Genomic DNA, 17,525 nt, shown 5'->3' with positions numbered 1-17,525 from the left:
GGAAAATTGTGGAAGAAGCAATTCAGACAGAAATATACCAAATTGAAGCCATGAAAGAAGGAAAGGTTTGCTTATTCACACTGCAAAGAAAATCCACCTGGTTAGGCTGTGGGTCTTTTCTTGTAGAAACTAAAGAGGAAATCACTCCCCCCACCCCCAAGCAAGGCATTCTCATTTATGATGCTGAAAGTCTCATATCTGTAGATTTGTCTGCCATCAGTCGTTAATCAGCCTCATATCATTTTTTACAGGTAGAAGGGTATCTCCTGACAGATACAGAAAACAGATTTAGAACCAAAGTAGAAAATTTTATACAGATATATACATACACATTTTAGCACCCTGGAGTACATATCCAAAAATAAACTAGTCAAATGGGTATCTTCCTAAAAAAGCTGATTGCATAAGCATAATTACACTAAACACAAGTACCTGCACTGTCTCTCTGCACGTTATAAATAGTTCAAAGCTACATTACAGAGACTTATTCTAAAACACTCTCGCTCTAAGTTCACGCCTTCTCTCGCAATCCTTTTGGAAAAGGCTCCAGCCCTCAGCACTAGCCCAAGTACTATTTTCCTGATGTTCCTACAGAACTTCTTAGGATGCAAACATACCATTTCCTCCTTGCAACTCACACTGATTATCTGAAGAAAAGACTATTCCAGCAGCTAAAACAGTTGTCTGATTATATCACTCTTTCTCTATTAACTGCCAGGATCCCTCTGCTCGCTTGCAGAGTTGTGATTTTGTAACTCAGCAACTTTTTGTCATCTTGGAAGAACTGACTGAGAGGTGCGTATTTCAGGATGCAATTTATTAGTAACTCTGGGGCAAGAAACTCTTCAGAAACCTTAAGCTGAGACTGCTGAGCAGGATATTGAGTTGGATCCAAGGATCCAGAAAAACTTCCTGCCAAGCAGTAGCGGAGGGAAGCACTGCCTTCAAGATACACACAGAGGCAAGGACGCTGGGTTTTTTTCCTCCTCCTGTCTTGCTTTTTGACATAAAATCCAATTTACTGAATTTGTGCAAAAAGGACTGAATTTCATCTTAGCAACAAGCAGAAAGTGAGCATAAAAAACACTTCTGAAAAGAAAGGAGATGAACTGGCCATGCCAAGCATTAACATGTAGCACTGCTTCTCAGTGTCAAGGCACCACTCAAACAATGTAATTATTAAGTAGTTATATCCATCAGAGATAGGCAGCTGCCTGACAGAAATTCTAATTTTAATTCATCTGTCATTTAAGGGTTAAAATCAGAGGGCAAACTTAACCCTAAGGAGGAAGCCCTTGTGTCAGCAGGAGCAGTTCTGCTGTATGACACAAGCCTGACAATGCTGTGGGAGGGGATCCTCTGCACGACATTTTGCTGACAGCAAGGGCTTTGATTATAAACTGAGGGTACAGATGAGCTGAGGTTTGTACTGATGTTGATGAAAATCCAGATAACATCATCCGGCTCCACTTCTGCATGTTGTATGCACAGTACGCAAATCTTCCTATATGTGGTATATAATGATGAACATAACAATGAAAATCAGACCAGCTTACTTAAAGCTCCTGAAATAACTACGTATTTCTCAGAAAATGCAAAGGAGAAATAAACAAACAAAAGACAGTCCACAACAGCAGAAAAATACCTGCATGCTTTACTCATTATACTGCACACAAAATAAAGATCTTTCTGCTTCCTGTTGGGTATTTGTGACAAAAGTTTATTTGCTATTTAATCCCACAGAGAAAGATTACTTTTTGCCCTGCATCTACCTTCTGAAATGGGCGTCTACCCACATTTCAGATACCGGAGGAATTAAGTAAATATGAAGCTATGAGCTGATTCTACTTCCAGTGAAATCAATGCAGTAACCTCAGCTTCTTCCCTAGAACGAAATCAAGCACACTTTGCAATTTACCTTTAAAGATCAGCAAAGTGTGTGGAGGCTGCTAAATACATCACAGTTGTAGACTAAGTAAGAGGGGTTTTTCCAATGTGCTAAGAAACGGAAGGTATTCTTAAAATCCTGTATCATTATTTTGAATTATGAGAGTTGAGAATAATACTGCAAGATGTATCAGGCAGCTAGAAATGAAGAAAGAGATAAATATCAAAGAAAGGATGGTTCAGACAAGGAAGAAGAAATGCTGAAGTAGAACTTATGAAACTCACGTTACAGGAAAAATAAAAAGACACTCACAGGACAGGCATGTAACTATGGATAAGAGAAAACTGTAACCCAGACATCATTCTCATGGTGATCCACAGGCACCCAGAGATTTACTGCAGACATCTAGCGAAATTTAAATTAGCCAGCTGAATTACAGAGAGCAGTGTATCTGCTATGTCAAGGCTTGAGTGCGGAGCCCAGTTTAGAAACCTGGCTGTACTTAAGCTGCTGCTTTCTGCACAGGTACCCAGACTGGTTCGGTTAATGGCAGGCTGGGTGTGTCCAGATAGGCTGGGCTGCAATCACACCTACAGCCTGTGTCAGAAGATTCAAAGAGCCTGAAAGTGAGCTGGCAAAAAGAAGAAATCCAGAAAAAACTTGTGAAATACATACATCAGAAAAAAAGTTAAGACTTGTGTATAGCAGCTCCTTTACAAGAGATTGTGGAACAAGAAAATTACAGCTATTACAAGCTGGTTACAAATATTACATCCTTGAAAAGGTTTTGCAACTATGTATACTGCAGGTTTTGACCTACTTGTATTTAATATACTACATAATTCAAACAGTCCTATAAGCCAAAGTCAATTTAAGCAGTCATATGTTAACACAACATAATTTTCAAGAATTCTTCTTCCTTTTCAGTTATATTGCCATATGTTAATACGATAGCTTTTTATAGATTTTAAAATTTACATACATGTCATAACTGACCCGCTGAAAGATCAGTTTTCCTAATATATCCCAGTAAAGAAGCATCTGCTTCAAGTCTCCCTGTAGACAGCAGATTCACAGCAACTCTTATTCTTTTTAACTTGCCATTTTTTTGCACCACTAAGAGCTCGGTGCAATTATTGCCTAAGCCTGCCATCCAGGCATGCTCCATTCAGTAACAACCGTTTTATAGATGCCTTAATGGTGAGCCGAGCCACAGAAGCTATGATTTGTGAACTGGATTTGACGTGCAGCTTGGCTCTGTGATGCCTCGCAGGCACACCGTTTTATTTATTTTGCATATTGCTGATAACACCGAGGCGTGTGTTTGAAAGGCCGACATGGCACCCAGTGAGCAGAAGACTCCCCAGCCTGGCCGCCCGCTCCGGTTTCCTCCCAGGGCTGGGACAGGAAACGCGGTGGCTGCAGTGCACGCCGCTCCCCAGCCCTTTGTGAGCAGCATCAGCACTGCAAAGGCTACTTAAAAGTTTGGCCACAAACATGTAGGTGATTACTAACTTCTGTGGAAGTCTAGCCAACGTGCTGAGAATAAACAGCAAGTTATTTGTTACAGAAAACAGATCATCATTTGCCAATATTGGTGAAATCATAATTAGCCCTCCAAATTCTGTTTTTCTGAGGCCTAAAACCACCACAAATATTCTAGCTGAAGACAAACTCCTTTCCTGTGATCTACAGTTACTTAAAATCAAAAGGTTTTCAGCTTATTTGTTTTCTGAAGTTACAACGGTAGCAGCCATTCGCATTGCAGTTTGCATTTTCAAGGTAAAGAGATGGCTATCGAGTAAGGACGCAGTGTATTCTGTGCAAACAGTGGGACAAGAAGCAAGCAGCAGATATCCAGGTGTTTACTCAGAGATATTCACGGCCATATCTTCTTCTTACATATCTTACAGTAAGGCAGCGCAGGACACTTTGATTTTCAACCCAAAAAGCAACTGTGGATTCTGAGTTCAGCCTGATACTCCTTTGATTTGGCTACAGACGTTTGAAACATTTATGTATTACCAACAGTAGAGCTGTGGGTTTTTATTTCTATATAAAGCAATAATTTCTATAAATCGTATCAAATACTTTTTCTATCTTTTCATACGAGAATGCTGAACACACTTAGAAAGGGACTCTGGCACATACACACAAAAAATCAAACCACTTTTCTTAAAAAACCAGAAAGGCTCATGTCCAAAAAGTTTACAAACACTCGACTCAGAGTCTGCGACTTTAGCATTATTGAATGAGTTAAGATGTGCATGCAACAATCTTTAACAATCTACTGTTTCTACTATTTTTTCTTAGCTTTTCCTACCCACAACATTACATTCTATTTTTTTTTTCTTTCTCCTGGCTGCAACTTGCCTAAAATATATTGGCTGAACAAAAATGTATAGCAAGTGGATCAGACAAGGTTACTGCTCCTCTTTGACACTGAAGTCTATTAAAACTCACAATTTCAAGAACCAAGATCCTTCCCCATACCTATACAGTACCCGTGCCATATGTGACATGCCTTAAAAGCTTACCCATATTGCTGTTCTTTCCAACCCCAGGTGCTAGCTTGAGTCACTCTTCCCCCATCCCAGGGGAAAAACCTGGTCAGAAGCAGCAGGGAGGCAACAAGAGGGACTCGTTGCACTCAAGAGCCCCATTGTACCAGTGCTGCCATAACTGGCACTGGTTTTTCCATTTGTCTTTTTGTGCCTATTGTCTATTAATCTCATCTAATGCTTTTCTGCATGGGCTGCTGTTGTAGGAAATCGTATTCTTCAGCTTTCTCAGGCTGACATCCTTTTTCCCAAGTCACTTTTTCCCAGCTTTGCATTTACTGTAAAAGCAGCAAACACTCTCCCATTCCCCAGGGTCCCAAAAGAGAACCCCTGTCAAAATCAAATCCTATAAATCATTAAAATACACACACCTGCAGGACCAACAGAGGATGCATCATGTGAACAGATGGTTTTCAGGAAGATGGGAAGCAGACTTTTTTTTTTAACTATCAATTCAAATGAAAAATGTTGACACCTTTTTTAACCTTCATAAAGGTTGCATCTTCATAAAGGTTGCATCTCAACTGCTTGAGTAACAATAAATGGATGCTACTGACTGACTGTAGGCTTTCATGCCATGGGCTTGGCAAGTAATTTTAAGTAATAGGCAGTCTTGGAATTACTGAGCATGTGGACACATGGACACTAAAGTAAACACAAGTAAAAGTTGATCTTCGAAAGGTTCAGTGAGTATTTACTCAGGCTAACATATAATTTCAGAGGACAGAGGCATTTTATGCAAAAATCCACAAAATAATAAAAATACTGATTATGAATGGAAAACCTACCAGATGAATATGTGAATCCAATTCATGTGTAAAGAGTAAAGTATTAGCTCATATCACTCTTCTGCTTGCTGAAAAGCAACATCTCACATGCTGTAAAGCAGTGCTTTCACAGCAAGGACATCCCCTACACAGTGGCTCTACAAAGAGTTGCATCTGCTTTTGCTATGTTTATGTATCTTCAGACAACAATTACACTTGATAAAAGATACAGGCCGAAAAATAGATTTAAAAAAAAAATGCCCAGAGGTAAGGACTGCATCAAGTGAATAGTGGGACACCAGGAAATGCAGAATTCTTATTACACTCCTGTGTTTGCAAAATAGGAAAATCTCCTAAGAAACACAGTTGGTAAGTTGGTGCATTTGCTTCTTGCGTGAGGCTTTGATTTGGTTTTTTTGGGTACCTGAAGCTTGGTTTTTGACAGTGCCCTTGTTTTGTTTACAGCACATTGCTGGGATACTCCCTTTGATTCAGCCTGACACACGTGATGCTCTGCCAGCTTCTGTTCTGCAGTGCTGCTGCTGCTGCACTAAAAATAGCTACCGCTTGCTTTGGCTCTACATCTAATTTATGGAAACTCACAGAAAAGAAGGCCCCTGTTAGTGGGTGAACGACGTACGGTTTTGCAGCTTGTGCTGTTAATCTGACTTAGCCTCTTGAAATGCATCACCAAAAATGTAAAATTTAAGCCTGCAGTTAATGGCGGTTAGGGAGAAAGAAGATAATGCTTAATATGTTTCATTTATTTTTAAGGTGGTTAACACTAACTTAACTGAAAATGTAGCACAGTTTGACTAAGCTATGTAAAAATGCCTAGAATTTAGAACAGAAACATATAAAGGGCTACTAGCACCCACACTTCTTTAGGGCAAATGCCATAGGGATTTTCTTAATTAGTTTACAAATAAGTAAAATTACAAACCTCCCATTTGCTGTAACAGCTTTCAGATGTTCTATATAAACTTCCTCAATTGTGCCATCAAAGTCATCATGTAAGTATGTCCTTCAAGAAATGCTGATTTTACAAACTTTGCCACAAAACCTGCCTCTGTGTGAAACAGCATTTTGCATGCATATCTCAACACAAATCTGACATACATCTTTCTCTGAAAAAAAACCAAGTTTATATTAAAATTCAAACACCAAAGTAAGTTCAAGTAAGTGGTTATTTTTCTTTCTACAAAAGAAGGGGTTTTAATTTGCTGAAGTGGATTTTTTTAGATATTCATTCATAGCACCATGGCTAGGAGTGTCACCGGCTAAGCTGGAGCTAGTTACAAGTGAAAACTGAATCAGGAACAGGGATGGCCTAAGTCTGGTATCTGTATTAATGCACTATTTGTTTAATAGCTTAAATCTGTGAACACAGGAACACTGAAGTTATGAATAAAAATTCCAAAACTGAAAAGGAAGGCCCGTTTTTCTTTAACAATTTTTAGGGTGGGTAATAAAGACAATAAGGAAATTGGGATTCAGATTCTATTTCAGATACAAGCTTTTAAGTTAAAGAAACTTCAGATGGCAATCAGCAGCTTAAGCAGAGAGAGATTTCAAGGGTTTAATCTTGCAAAACCCAGCAAATACACTGGCTGGCTTTGTCCAGAAAGGCTCCCTGCATTTAAGGACTGGTATCTAAACTGTTATCCAAGTAGGGACATTACTTAGCGACTACCATGGCTAAAAAGGAATTTTCATAAGTCTCAAGAGAGGTTATGATTTATTGACCAAAAAACTCCAACGAAATCCCAAAACCAGTTTAAGCTGGCTACAGTTAGCTGCTTGTGAGTTACATGACTAATAGTCACAGTGAGTCTATATAAACCTATTTACAAAAACCACTGTGTTGTGTTACTGTTAAAATATCATTAATTGAACGGACAATTATTAACTTCCATACATCTTTTAGTCAAGCCCTTTTTTCACATCCCACCATGGGGAAAAGAAAAGGACAAACAAACCCCCGTCGTATGCATACTCATTCAGAGAAAGGGTATAGTCTAAGAGAAGAATGAAAAATAGCAGCTCTGCAGCAGTTTTTGTATGCAACTGTGTGTGATGGAGAGGAAGAGAGCGAGGAAATGGTATGATTTAATGCTTGCAGGAGTGTCATTTTCCTTTCTACCCTAACTGTTGCCTCCATTTATTTTCAAGGAGTTCAAACCAGAGCTTTAAAAAGCCTCCTTTTGTGTCTGGGGCATATAAACATGATATTCTGTTTACATTCTTAATTATAAACATGTATTGAAAAAACGCTGGTCTATCTCCAACCCTAAATCAGTTTGATAGCTTTCAAATCAATGTTTACAGTCTGGCACTTGTTGCCTTTGCAGCCTCAGCTCTGTGCCTCTACGCTGCTGATGTAAGTGTGAAGCATGAAGTCCTGCAGCCTTGCACTGTAATTGCTAGAAAGCAGAAGAGAGATGGGGTGTGTATCTGGAGCTCAGGAGAGGGGAGAGCAGAGGCAGCCATCACTTTAAACATCTTACACCCTGCTCTGTCCGTCTCTCCTATCGGTGCTAGGATAACAGCATGCGAATACAAAGCTTGGCCCTGCCTTAATATAATTCGGAACGTTACATAAGTGCTTGATAAACAAAGCAGGCAGCTAGAAATTAGATAACCTCGCCATGTGTGTATTCAGCTGACTACTTACTTAGATTCCGAGCTAGTATGCTGTGACTGATAAAGGGAAGGAAAATGACCGTAAATATCAACCTCTAAAGGCATTCTTGGTTCTTTTAAGATACCTCATTTTCTAACACCATGTGCAGGACAAACACGTCAATGTTTTAAATATGGCCAGATTACATTTTTTATTTCCTTTTTCCTCCCCTGCTTCTGAAGAATAAAATGGTTGGCAATACAGGAAGCTTTTCAAAACCATTTTCCTACCTACCCACAGCTACACAAGACAGGTCACACCTTTCACATGTGCCTCTAAAAATGCACTACAACCTAAATTATAATTCTCAGCTTTGAAAAGTTAATTCCCAACAATAATTAGGATGGATGTTGCCAGATGCACTATCTAAACTGTCCCAGTGCACTAAATACATGTACAACGCCACGAAAGATCCCAGGAAAACCAGACACAGTCTCTAATGCATACCTTTCCTGGTCAGGTGAGAAACATTTAAAGCAATGCTAATTGCATCTGTTGTCTTCTGGCTGAATGAAAAGAAAAGCATGAGGCTGTCAAAATACAGGCCATGAAAATAAAAGCTGGAAAGCAAACTGACCCAGCTTCACACGGATAAGCAATTATCGAACATAGCATGTTTTTAGTCAATTTAAAACCTACTTTTAAAAAAAAGTTTACAAATACCTTGAAACAAAAGCACGCTGCTCCAGAACAGCAGCTAGAAAAGCCAGGGAAAGGAAAGAAAGAATGCATGGGAAGCGCTGATAAAAAAAACCCAAACAAACTGAAACAAACCAAGAACCCCAAATGAGAGTTTAAACATAAGCTACACTCCAGAAACGTTATCTTAGCTGTACTAAAAATATACATCAAAATGCCCACTACTGCTATCTGAAGCTCCCTTCTGTTGGGCCCTCTTCCTTTAGAGCAAACAAAGTCATAGTAATAGCTAGCTTTCTTCCAGCTTCCCCTGCGAACAAGATCCACTGGTGGATGTAAGCGGTCAACCGCTGCCACCGTTCTACAAACTTCCATATTTCTCTAATCCTATTCATTGCCTTGCCTTATTATATTTCTAAGTGGTTTCACAGCACATGCCAGTGTTTCTCATAACTCCTTAGAGGGGTGGCTGTTACTTCTCACCCATCACCAGCTCAGGTCAGACAGGAGGCATCATCCAAAAGTTACACATTTCTTACAAAGTCCAGATGAAAAAGACAATCCTGATCTTCTATATTAAATGTGATCGGATTTGTACTTTCTCAAATACTACAACTTTTTTAGAACCACAATTTTTTGGCTGCCCTGCACTAAAAAAAGGGAAGCACATTCTCCCAGCTGCTAAGCAGTGTTTCTTGTAAAGACAGCTTCTCAGGGATTCTTTTATTTTGATTAGGAAAAAAATCAAAATTTTTATGCATATGTCCGTAACTGATGGAAGGAAATTGCTTGTCATAAGATTTATCTTGTAGCTACAAAGCACGTCCTGTGGCCATCTGGTCTTCTGCTGCAGAGCTGGGGTTGATGCAGCAAAGGGATACAGAGACATATCCAACTACCTCCTTCCTTCGGGGCCAAAAAAGACTTCACTGACTGCAAATCTATGCCTCAGTTTATCTCAGGCTCAAGTATGGCAAGAAACAGACCAAATCTACCTATGCATGCAATTTGAAAGGATTGCCACGAGTCTTCTAATCACTTGTGCCAGGATGGGTGAGGAATTGTTTTCAAAGTGATTTTAAGTTTCCTCAACAAAGAGAATGTTATTTTTTACTGTAGCTTTGGGATTAGGTGGCAGGGTCTGGTTCTGCCAGAGGCCCAGGGACCACTCCTCAGAACAAAAGGTGCAGCAGCAGCTACAACGTGGCCAGAGCTGGGCTGCAACAGCAGATGTGCCAGTCAGGCCTGAGGGCTTTCATTTCTGTGCCAGCTGCAGGGACGCCTTAAGTCCTGTCCCAAGTTCACATGTTGTAAGCAGTAAAATAAAAGCAAGCCAATGCAGCATGCACGGTGTAGCGTACCATGCTGTGAGATTAAAAATAAAGACATGGCATATTTGCGGATTACACCGATGTTGGTGGGTGCAGCTCTGTGCAATGTGCAATCAGTATCTCCTGTAAAGACTTACTGTGTAATGCAAACATACTACCATTTGTGCTATACCTTTTAACCCTCAGAACTTATCCTAATAGAGTTACCTTTGAATTTCAGAAATGTGTTTGTTTAGGAGGGCTAACTGCCACACGTGCACAAAGCAGACAGTACACGGGCAGTGCCTCCAAATATCAGCTGGAAAATCCACAGTAAAAATAGCAAGGACGGTTGAAAATCTGGTGACAACTCTGGGAACTGCTCTAACATGAACCTTAAATACACATGTGATTTACGCTGGGACTACTCACTGCATGACAAAGAGAACAGTGTAAGCCTCATCACTGGAAAACAACTTTACATTAAGAGCTGTTAGCATTATTTATTGCTTTCCTTCCCAGTTCCATCGTATCACAAATAAAATATGTAGATCTTTCTCTAGCAGTTTTCAACTACCAACCTAGGCAACTGGAAGAAAATACTTATTTTAAGACAATAAAGCATTATACGACAGTGAACCCCTATGCTGCTTGCATTCTTACATCATAACAGATTCCCCTGTAAGAATCAAAGCCACTCAAAAGAGATTTTTAAAGTTCAGCTCACAAACAGACCTAATAAAAAAATAGAAAAGAAGAACAAGCCAGCTTAAAGAAAGGATATTTCTGAACTACGGAACAGTCTGTGCTTTAACGACAGGCTTTTTGATTCTTACGAAAAGTCCCTTTTTGTTCTGGAAGTCCTATCATCTCCTCTAACCGAAAGGTTTTGCTGTACCATTTGCAGTAGATGGGGCAAAAAGCTGGACACAGAGAGAGCAGCAGCACTGGGTACGTGGAGAGAGACTGCAAGGGGGCTGCTCCACTGCTAAGGATTCAAGAAATCCCCACCACAGCTTGTGGGTGGGGGAGATTACTGAGTGTGTTTCTCCCAGGCCTTGTCTGCACTAGAATAAGCCTTCCTGGGAAACCCTCTTAGGAAGAGGCTTTTTATCGATGCAGCCATATTGATTAAGGGTGCGATTCTTCTCATGCTCCTCTTCCAATAAAACCTTAGAGAAAAAGTCAAGCCTTTGTGTAAAGCACAATCTATCTAGGTCTATTGCTTAGCATGCCTAAAACAGACAGATGGCAGAAGAAATTGTAACGTAATTTAACCATCAGGAAGCCAAACAGCATATATAATCTTAGCAGTCAGTCCCACATAAGGACACTCCATTCAAACACTGCCTACCTGCACTGTATTTATTAAAAGAAAAGATGCCTTTCTGTATCTATTCTGAATGCAATAACCACAGATTATACAGTGTTATCCATTTTAGGGACAGATAATTGCATCTAACAATTCAGAGCCCTGAATGGTCACTTTCTCCCTAGGCTGCTGGATCACTGGAAACTGATGGCAAATAGCCCCCTGCATGAACTCTTCTAAGAGATACAGCGCTTACACTGGTCTGCTGCCTTCACTGATGCTTCTGAAATGCAGCCTCAACTAGCTACTGGGTAACCTTCTCAAGACAATATTCTCTGGCAAGTTAAACACACCTGGGTGCTTTCTTATCATCTAGCTTGGCTCCTCCCAAATCATCCTCCACAGAAGACGCTCTTTCTATTAAGAGGAGCAAAGAATCCTAACTTTGGCTGGCTGTACTGTGTTTGTTTTACACAAACGAAAGCAAACAAACCTCAAAGTCATTACTGGAAAATATCTACATAAATATCTACATTGTTCCCGACAGTCCTATAAGCATTAACATTAGTCATAGACATTTAAAAGCTCTTTGGTGTACATATTTCACAATGAACAACTCAGATTTCATCTACGCTTGGCACACAGTAAAAACACATTGACTACTGAACACAGTTTTACTGTTAGTATAGGTAGGGAAAATGGTACTAATGACGACTGAATTGGTCACAATTTACACAGCGGTCTTTGCGCACATTAAAGACAAAACTGTTGGCTAATGGTTTTCCAATGTAGTGTATTTTCCCAGTGTGGACAAATAGTTGAACTGGTCAGGGAAAAATGTTCCTCAATCACTTTCTGACTTTTCGCCTCCTGTTTAGGGATCTTGCAACAACCTGTGCATGCCAGGTTAGGTAAGATAGTTATGCTGCTTATGTCCTTCATTCTAGTGCAAATATTTCTCTAAAAACTTGAAAGCATCTGTTAATATTAAACAAAATAGAAAAATATTTAAATTATGAAGTGGAACTGAAAGATTTTGGCCACATTCATTTTACTTTCACTAAATCTGATTATTAGGATTCATATCCCAGTTCTTACAAACTTATAATTTGGTCTGATCTAAAGCTGTAGTAAAACAGAGCAGAGTTCATTTGATGTGCTGTACAAAGAGAATTGAGAAGGACCAGAACTGTATCTGTACTGCACCAAACACTTTCCAGGAAGTGATGAAGCTGTGCTGATACTTTCTAGACAGAATAACGATGTCTTTGGCAAAGAGTGGCAGTAACAATTATTTCACAGCAGTCAGAAAGACAAACCAATACCTATGACTGTATTGTACTGGAAAAGCCTGTGACTCCTCTGCAGAAACCTTTAATATCAAGCACAGTAACAGCTTTTACAAGGTCTTAAGGAAGGCACTATCCCTTTTTTTTAAATTTTTATTTTTTATTTCACAGACAGGTAAACTGAAACAGATGGATAAAGTACCCCTAGGCCAAATCAGGTAATGCATTCTCAAGTAAAGCTGCATCTTGAAGCTCTTTTTCCTGATCTAGTTAGCCCTTTGGCTTTCTCTATGTAAATAAGGAAGACAAAAGTCCTAAGAAACTGAAATAATACATAACAGATACCAAAAATCAGCATGCTACATGATTACAGCCTGCTGCGAGCAGCTCACAAATTAAGAATTCAAACAATAGCACGTTTGGTGATTTGGACATTGAGAATTCCCTTGACTCCTATTCCTGTGAGCAAGCTATTGAGAAACACCGACATTTGGGCAATAAAAAAAAACCAACAAAAAACCCCAACACACCAAGACAACACTGATTTCCCAATACAACTGCCATTGTAGCTTTCCTAGCTAGAAGCTGATTCCCCCCCCTCCATCTCCACTGCTGATGTGTCACAGCTTCTTTAACCAGTGGTGACAACAGGCCGTTCACATCACTGTGTACTGCATTGCAGTTTTGGACTGATCCTCAGAAAGGCAACTAACTATATCTCAAACTACCAACAAGGAAAACACAAAGCAACATGCCACGACTTTCAGAAGAGAGAGAGCTGGGGAGCGGGAAGGAAGAATGCCTCCAGTGTAGTCCCATCCTTCAAACAGAACAGAGTATTACGACTAGAATAGCCAAAAGATCCCCAAACCTGTATAATTTCGCTAAACGGGCTTACTAACAAGCCTGCTGTAAAAACCAACCATCAAATAAGATTAGTGAAAAAACAGCTTCCATACTGTTTTTTATCTTACCATAATCAGACAACTTAAACCACCAGAGCAAAAATCAGCCTTCAGCTTTGTGAACAGAATACAATGCAACATGAGCACAGTCCTTCTAGGAAACCAAAGCTAATTTACCTCTAATTCAATCTTGCACAAGAACAGATCATGCAGTGACCTGGAAGGATTTTTGTTTTTAAAATGGAGAAACACTGCTGCTTGCGATATTCTAGGAATATGCACGATACTGGACCACCGTACTTTGTTTCACGGTCTGCAGAGTATCTCTGGCATTACCTGACTACAGTAAAAAGCTTCAGATTTGGCTCTATACCACATCTCATCATACTCCTCTGAAAGCCATCACCCCCAAATAATCTGTGAAATATTTAAGTGTTGGAAACTAAACGATGCCTCGGGGAGGGAATGCTACAGGGCACTGGAAGACAAGAAGAGAGACTAAGACCGCAGAGCCCCGTTTAGAGCAGCAGCAAGGCAGGGCGGAGGAAGGAAAGCAGCTTATTTTCAGACCCCCCTTACCTTCTCAAGTTGGTGGCATATCTGGAAGTCATGACTCTGGGGGAGAAATATTCTGTGTTACCTGCACATGTGTTAACACATGCACTGTTGCTCACACTACTGTATATATGGAAAAATATGGAATTTTCAATGAAGAAGATTGCAACTGGTAAGTCACTTCTAGCTCAGAGCACTGAACAAGGTATGCAGGTGAGCGAGTCACAGGTCTGAATGGATACCTGCGACTGTATCACATTTAACACAGAGAAGAGTTGCTTTGAAAAAGGTCTTGAGCTTAAACACGTGAGCAGCTCCAAGGCAGGCGTGCAAAACCCAACCTGTAGCCCCACCACAGAACAAAAAAGCCACAAACAAAGAGAAGCACCTCTTCTGCATGGCCAGTCATCCTTGTTGTGCCATGTCTTCCATGTTGAACAGTCTTCCACTGTTGATGGGAAGCATTTTTGTTGCTTTTACTGTATTAAGAGGGTTGAAAGTTAATGCAATTCTGTATATAGCGGCCTTCTAGTGTGTAAAGGGGGCCTACAAGAAAGGTGGAGAGGGACTTCTTACAAGGGCCTGTAGAGATAAGACAAGGGGGAACGGTTTTAAAGTGAGAGAGGATAGATTTAGATTAGATATAAGGAAGAAAATCTTTACTGTGAGGGTGGTGAGGCACTGGGCCAGGTTTCCCAGAGAAGCTGTGGATGCCCCATCCCTGGAAGTGTTCAAGGCCAGGCAGGATGGGGCTTTGAGAAACCTGGTCTAGTGGAAGGTGTCCCTGGCCATGGCAGGGGGCTTGGATCTTTTAAGGTCCTTCCAACCCAAACCATTCTATGATTCTATGATATTTTCTTTCCTTCATGCTCCTTTTTGGCCTCCAGTGCATAACAAAAACAAGATTAATTTCAGTGCCCTCTTCTACTTCCACTTTGCGAAACAATTAAGAGTTTGATTATTTCACCTCTTAGCAAGAGTGAAATAAAGGAGGAGTTTTCACTTTCCTCAAAAATGTGCTGAAGTGCTTCATCCAACTGGGCACTTTATGACTTAGGAATTTCAACTGAGGCTGTATAATTGGAAGAAAAATGCTCCTTTCAGTTGAAAAGGTAGTTTCTTAAGACAAAGTGTATTTCACATAAATAAATAAGGATTATGGTTCTAGGAAGTTTGTTTCCTGAAACCAGGTTCTATCTGTTACTTTATTTCTGCAAGGCTGTCATCATCTGAGAAGGAGGTATGTTACCTACCTACTTTTAAACTATATAAAAGCAGAAAAGCATATAAAACTTAATAATTGATTTGTCAATAGTTTGAATATTTATGCACGCTGTGCAAGATTTGGCAATTTCCAGCATATTTCAGTGGGAGTTTCTGATGATGAAAAAGATGGGCTCTTTTCACTTGAGTATTGTGAAGCAAGAATGGATTTAGTAAAAAATAAAAACATCTGTTCTGAAAGAAACGCCCATTTCTCCCCTTTTTTTCCTGTTGGTATGCTTTGTCTGATTACATCAAATGAGTGCATACCTTTGTAAGTGAAACGGTACCATACGTAAAGACTTTGGAGTCTTTTCTGCTGCTATGTTACGAACTGTCTTGTGGAAACAATTTGCAGTGTAGGTTGAGAGTGCCAAATGCACTGTTCTGAATCCTTGCAGGGATATGGTAAGGGTTTGCAAATGCCCACAACACTCACAAGTTTTCCCATCTGCCATTATTTCCCTACTGGATTTATAGCTGACTCCTAGCAGAAAGCAGAACCATTTCAAAACACATGGAGTACTGATTGCATTACTAAAGTTGGTCTAAAATGAGACGTTGTCTTTTCCCTTCTTTCCTCCCTTTTTTTCCCCCTAAAATCAATTCTGTTGTTCCTCTGGAAATGGTGCCCTCTCTGTTATGTGTGCCCAGATCTAGCACTTACCAAGCAAATAGCTACACATGATATTCTCCTCCTTCATGATAAAGTATGAAGAAGGAGCCAGATAGAACGGAATTCTAGAAAGTATATAATTATATACAATAAGAAGTATGCAGAAAAGACTCCTATCAAGGTATTTTTTACAGACAAATGAAAAGAGCCCCCAACTGTGTTATGAACAACAGAAAAATATAATCGCACTACACAATACAAACACTAAGGGTAATTTCAAAGTTAGGTCAGATGGGTCTGATAATGGTCTGTTCCCTAATAGGATGCAGTAAAAGAATCACATGTAAGAATTCTTCAATGTATAAATGCAAAGCCTTTAGTCCATTGAAAAATGCTACACTGCTCTCTAGTCTTTACAGATATGTGATAATGTCTGAATGAATAGCCTTGAATTCTGCCTATGTGGATTACATAAAATAGGAAAGTATGAAATCACAAAAGAAAAAAAAAAAAGTCAATGGAGGCTTGGGAGCTGTAGATAGAATAAGGCAACTTCACATATCCAAGCAGATATCCAAGTCACCTCACTGTTACTGACCAAGCTGACATACTACCCACCTCCAGAGCCCAGAGGCCTGTACAATAGCAAATGATCAATCTGTCAAGAAGAAAACGATGAACAAACAAAACAGGGTAAAGCAAAGAAACGGATCTGCAGATATTATTAGTAAGTGGAGAGAAGAAAGGGAAATACATCAGCCAACAAATTTCAATCAAGACCACAAGTCAGTCATAGGTCAGTGCACTGGAACAGAGGAAAAAGGACAATGCAAATAATATCCAAACATGTGGGATTCTGCTCAGAAGACTTCCAGCCAGTGTTGCAATAACTGTTGCACATGTGTAAGGTGAAAAAGCTCCAGAAAATAAGCAGCTTTTATGTTGAGATCTCTCAAAAACAGTGTGATAGCAAGATATACCTCTGTCTCCACTTTAAGGGACAAAATTGATAAAACATCAGCAGTTCTTAACATGTCGAGAGTTGGAGAAAGCCAGTGAGTCCTCTGAAAGTCATGGTCTCTTTCACAGGTTTTCAGGGACTTCTGTGGAAGTACACGGAGATACTGAGTGTTGTGCCTACAAAGCACTGTTCTTGTCCATCCTTTTTGTGGTGGGCTTATCCACTTTCCAGGCCAAGAGGACAGTGACACACCTGTTACAAGAGAAACCCCCAGCCCAGTGCTCTGAGGTCCACAGAAAACAGATAATGACAATCAAGCCTATTAGAGGCAGAATGAAACTGGGACTTTTCACTTGGAAAGCCTGTTCTATTTTTCCTCCAGAAAAAAGTGTAGTTGTGCTCTTAGCCTACTAGTGAAAAAGATACCCATCTACTGGAACAATGAGGCTAGATGAGATGAAGAAACCTGTCTTGCCTGTGGAGAAAGACACTTGTTTTAAGCTCATCACACAGGCTGAAGTGTTCAAAAGATTAAGTATTTTGGAACTGTTCTTCAATTACTCCCTTCCTAAAGAAATTAAGAGAATGTCTATAGAAGATTATTTTTTGCTGGATTATTTTTTTTTTTGTTGTTAAAGGCATTTCTTTCTGTATTTCACTTTTTGTGGTCATCATCTACAAATTTCTGGTAACTTCACAGTATCAATACTTATCTAATATTTGTTGTAACTGCCTTTTAGCCAGGCTAGCTAACTGCTTGGAATGCAGCCATGTAT

At 39.8% G+C, this 17,525-nt stretch overlaps 1 protein-coding gene across 4 annotated transcripts in view; it reads right to left on the bottom strand.

Annotated features, from left to right (window-relative positions):
* The window catches only part of GNAL (G protein subunit alpha L), a 194,034-nt gene that overhangs the window by 29,566 nt on the left and 146,943 nt on the right, over window positions 1–17,525 (bottom strand). Inside the window, exon 1 of one of the 4 annotated variants that reach the window (XM_037379651.1) lies at window positions 8,563–8,581. The exons of the other annotated variants lie outside the window; for them this stretch is intronic. The gene's annotated coding sequence lies outside the window, so the exon portion shown is untranslated. Of the gene's footprint in view, window positions 1–8,562; window positions 8,582–17,525 lie in introns of those variants that run through there. 4 annotated transcript variants of the gene reach the window in all.

The sequence above is a fragment of the Falco rusticolus genome, chromosome 3 (genome assembly GCF_015220075.1).
Source record: "Falco rusticolus isolate bFalRus1 chromosome 3, bFalRus1.pri, whole genome shotgun sequence".
Taxonomy (NCBI): Eukaryota; Metazoa; Chordata; class Aves; order Falconiformes; family Falconidae; genus Falco; species Falco rusticolus.
The sequence above is the reverse complement of the archived record's forward strand: the minus strand, read 5'-3'. Positions and strand labels throughout refer to the sequence as shown.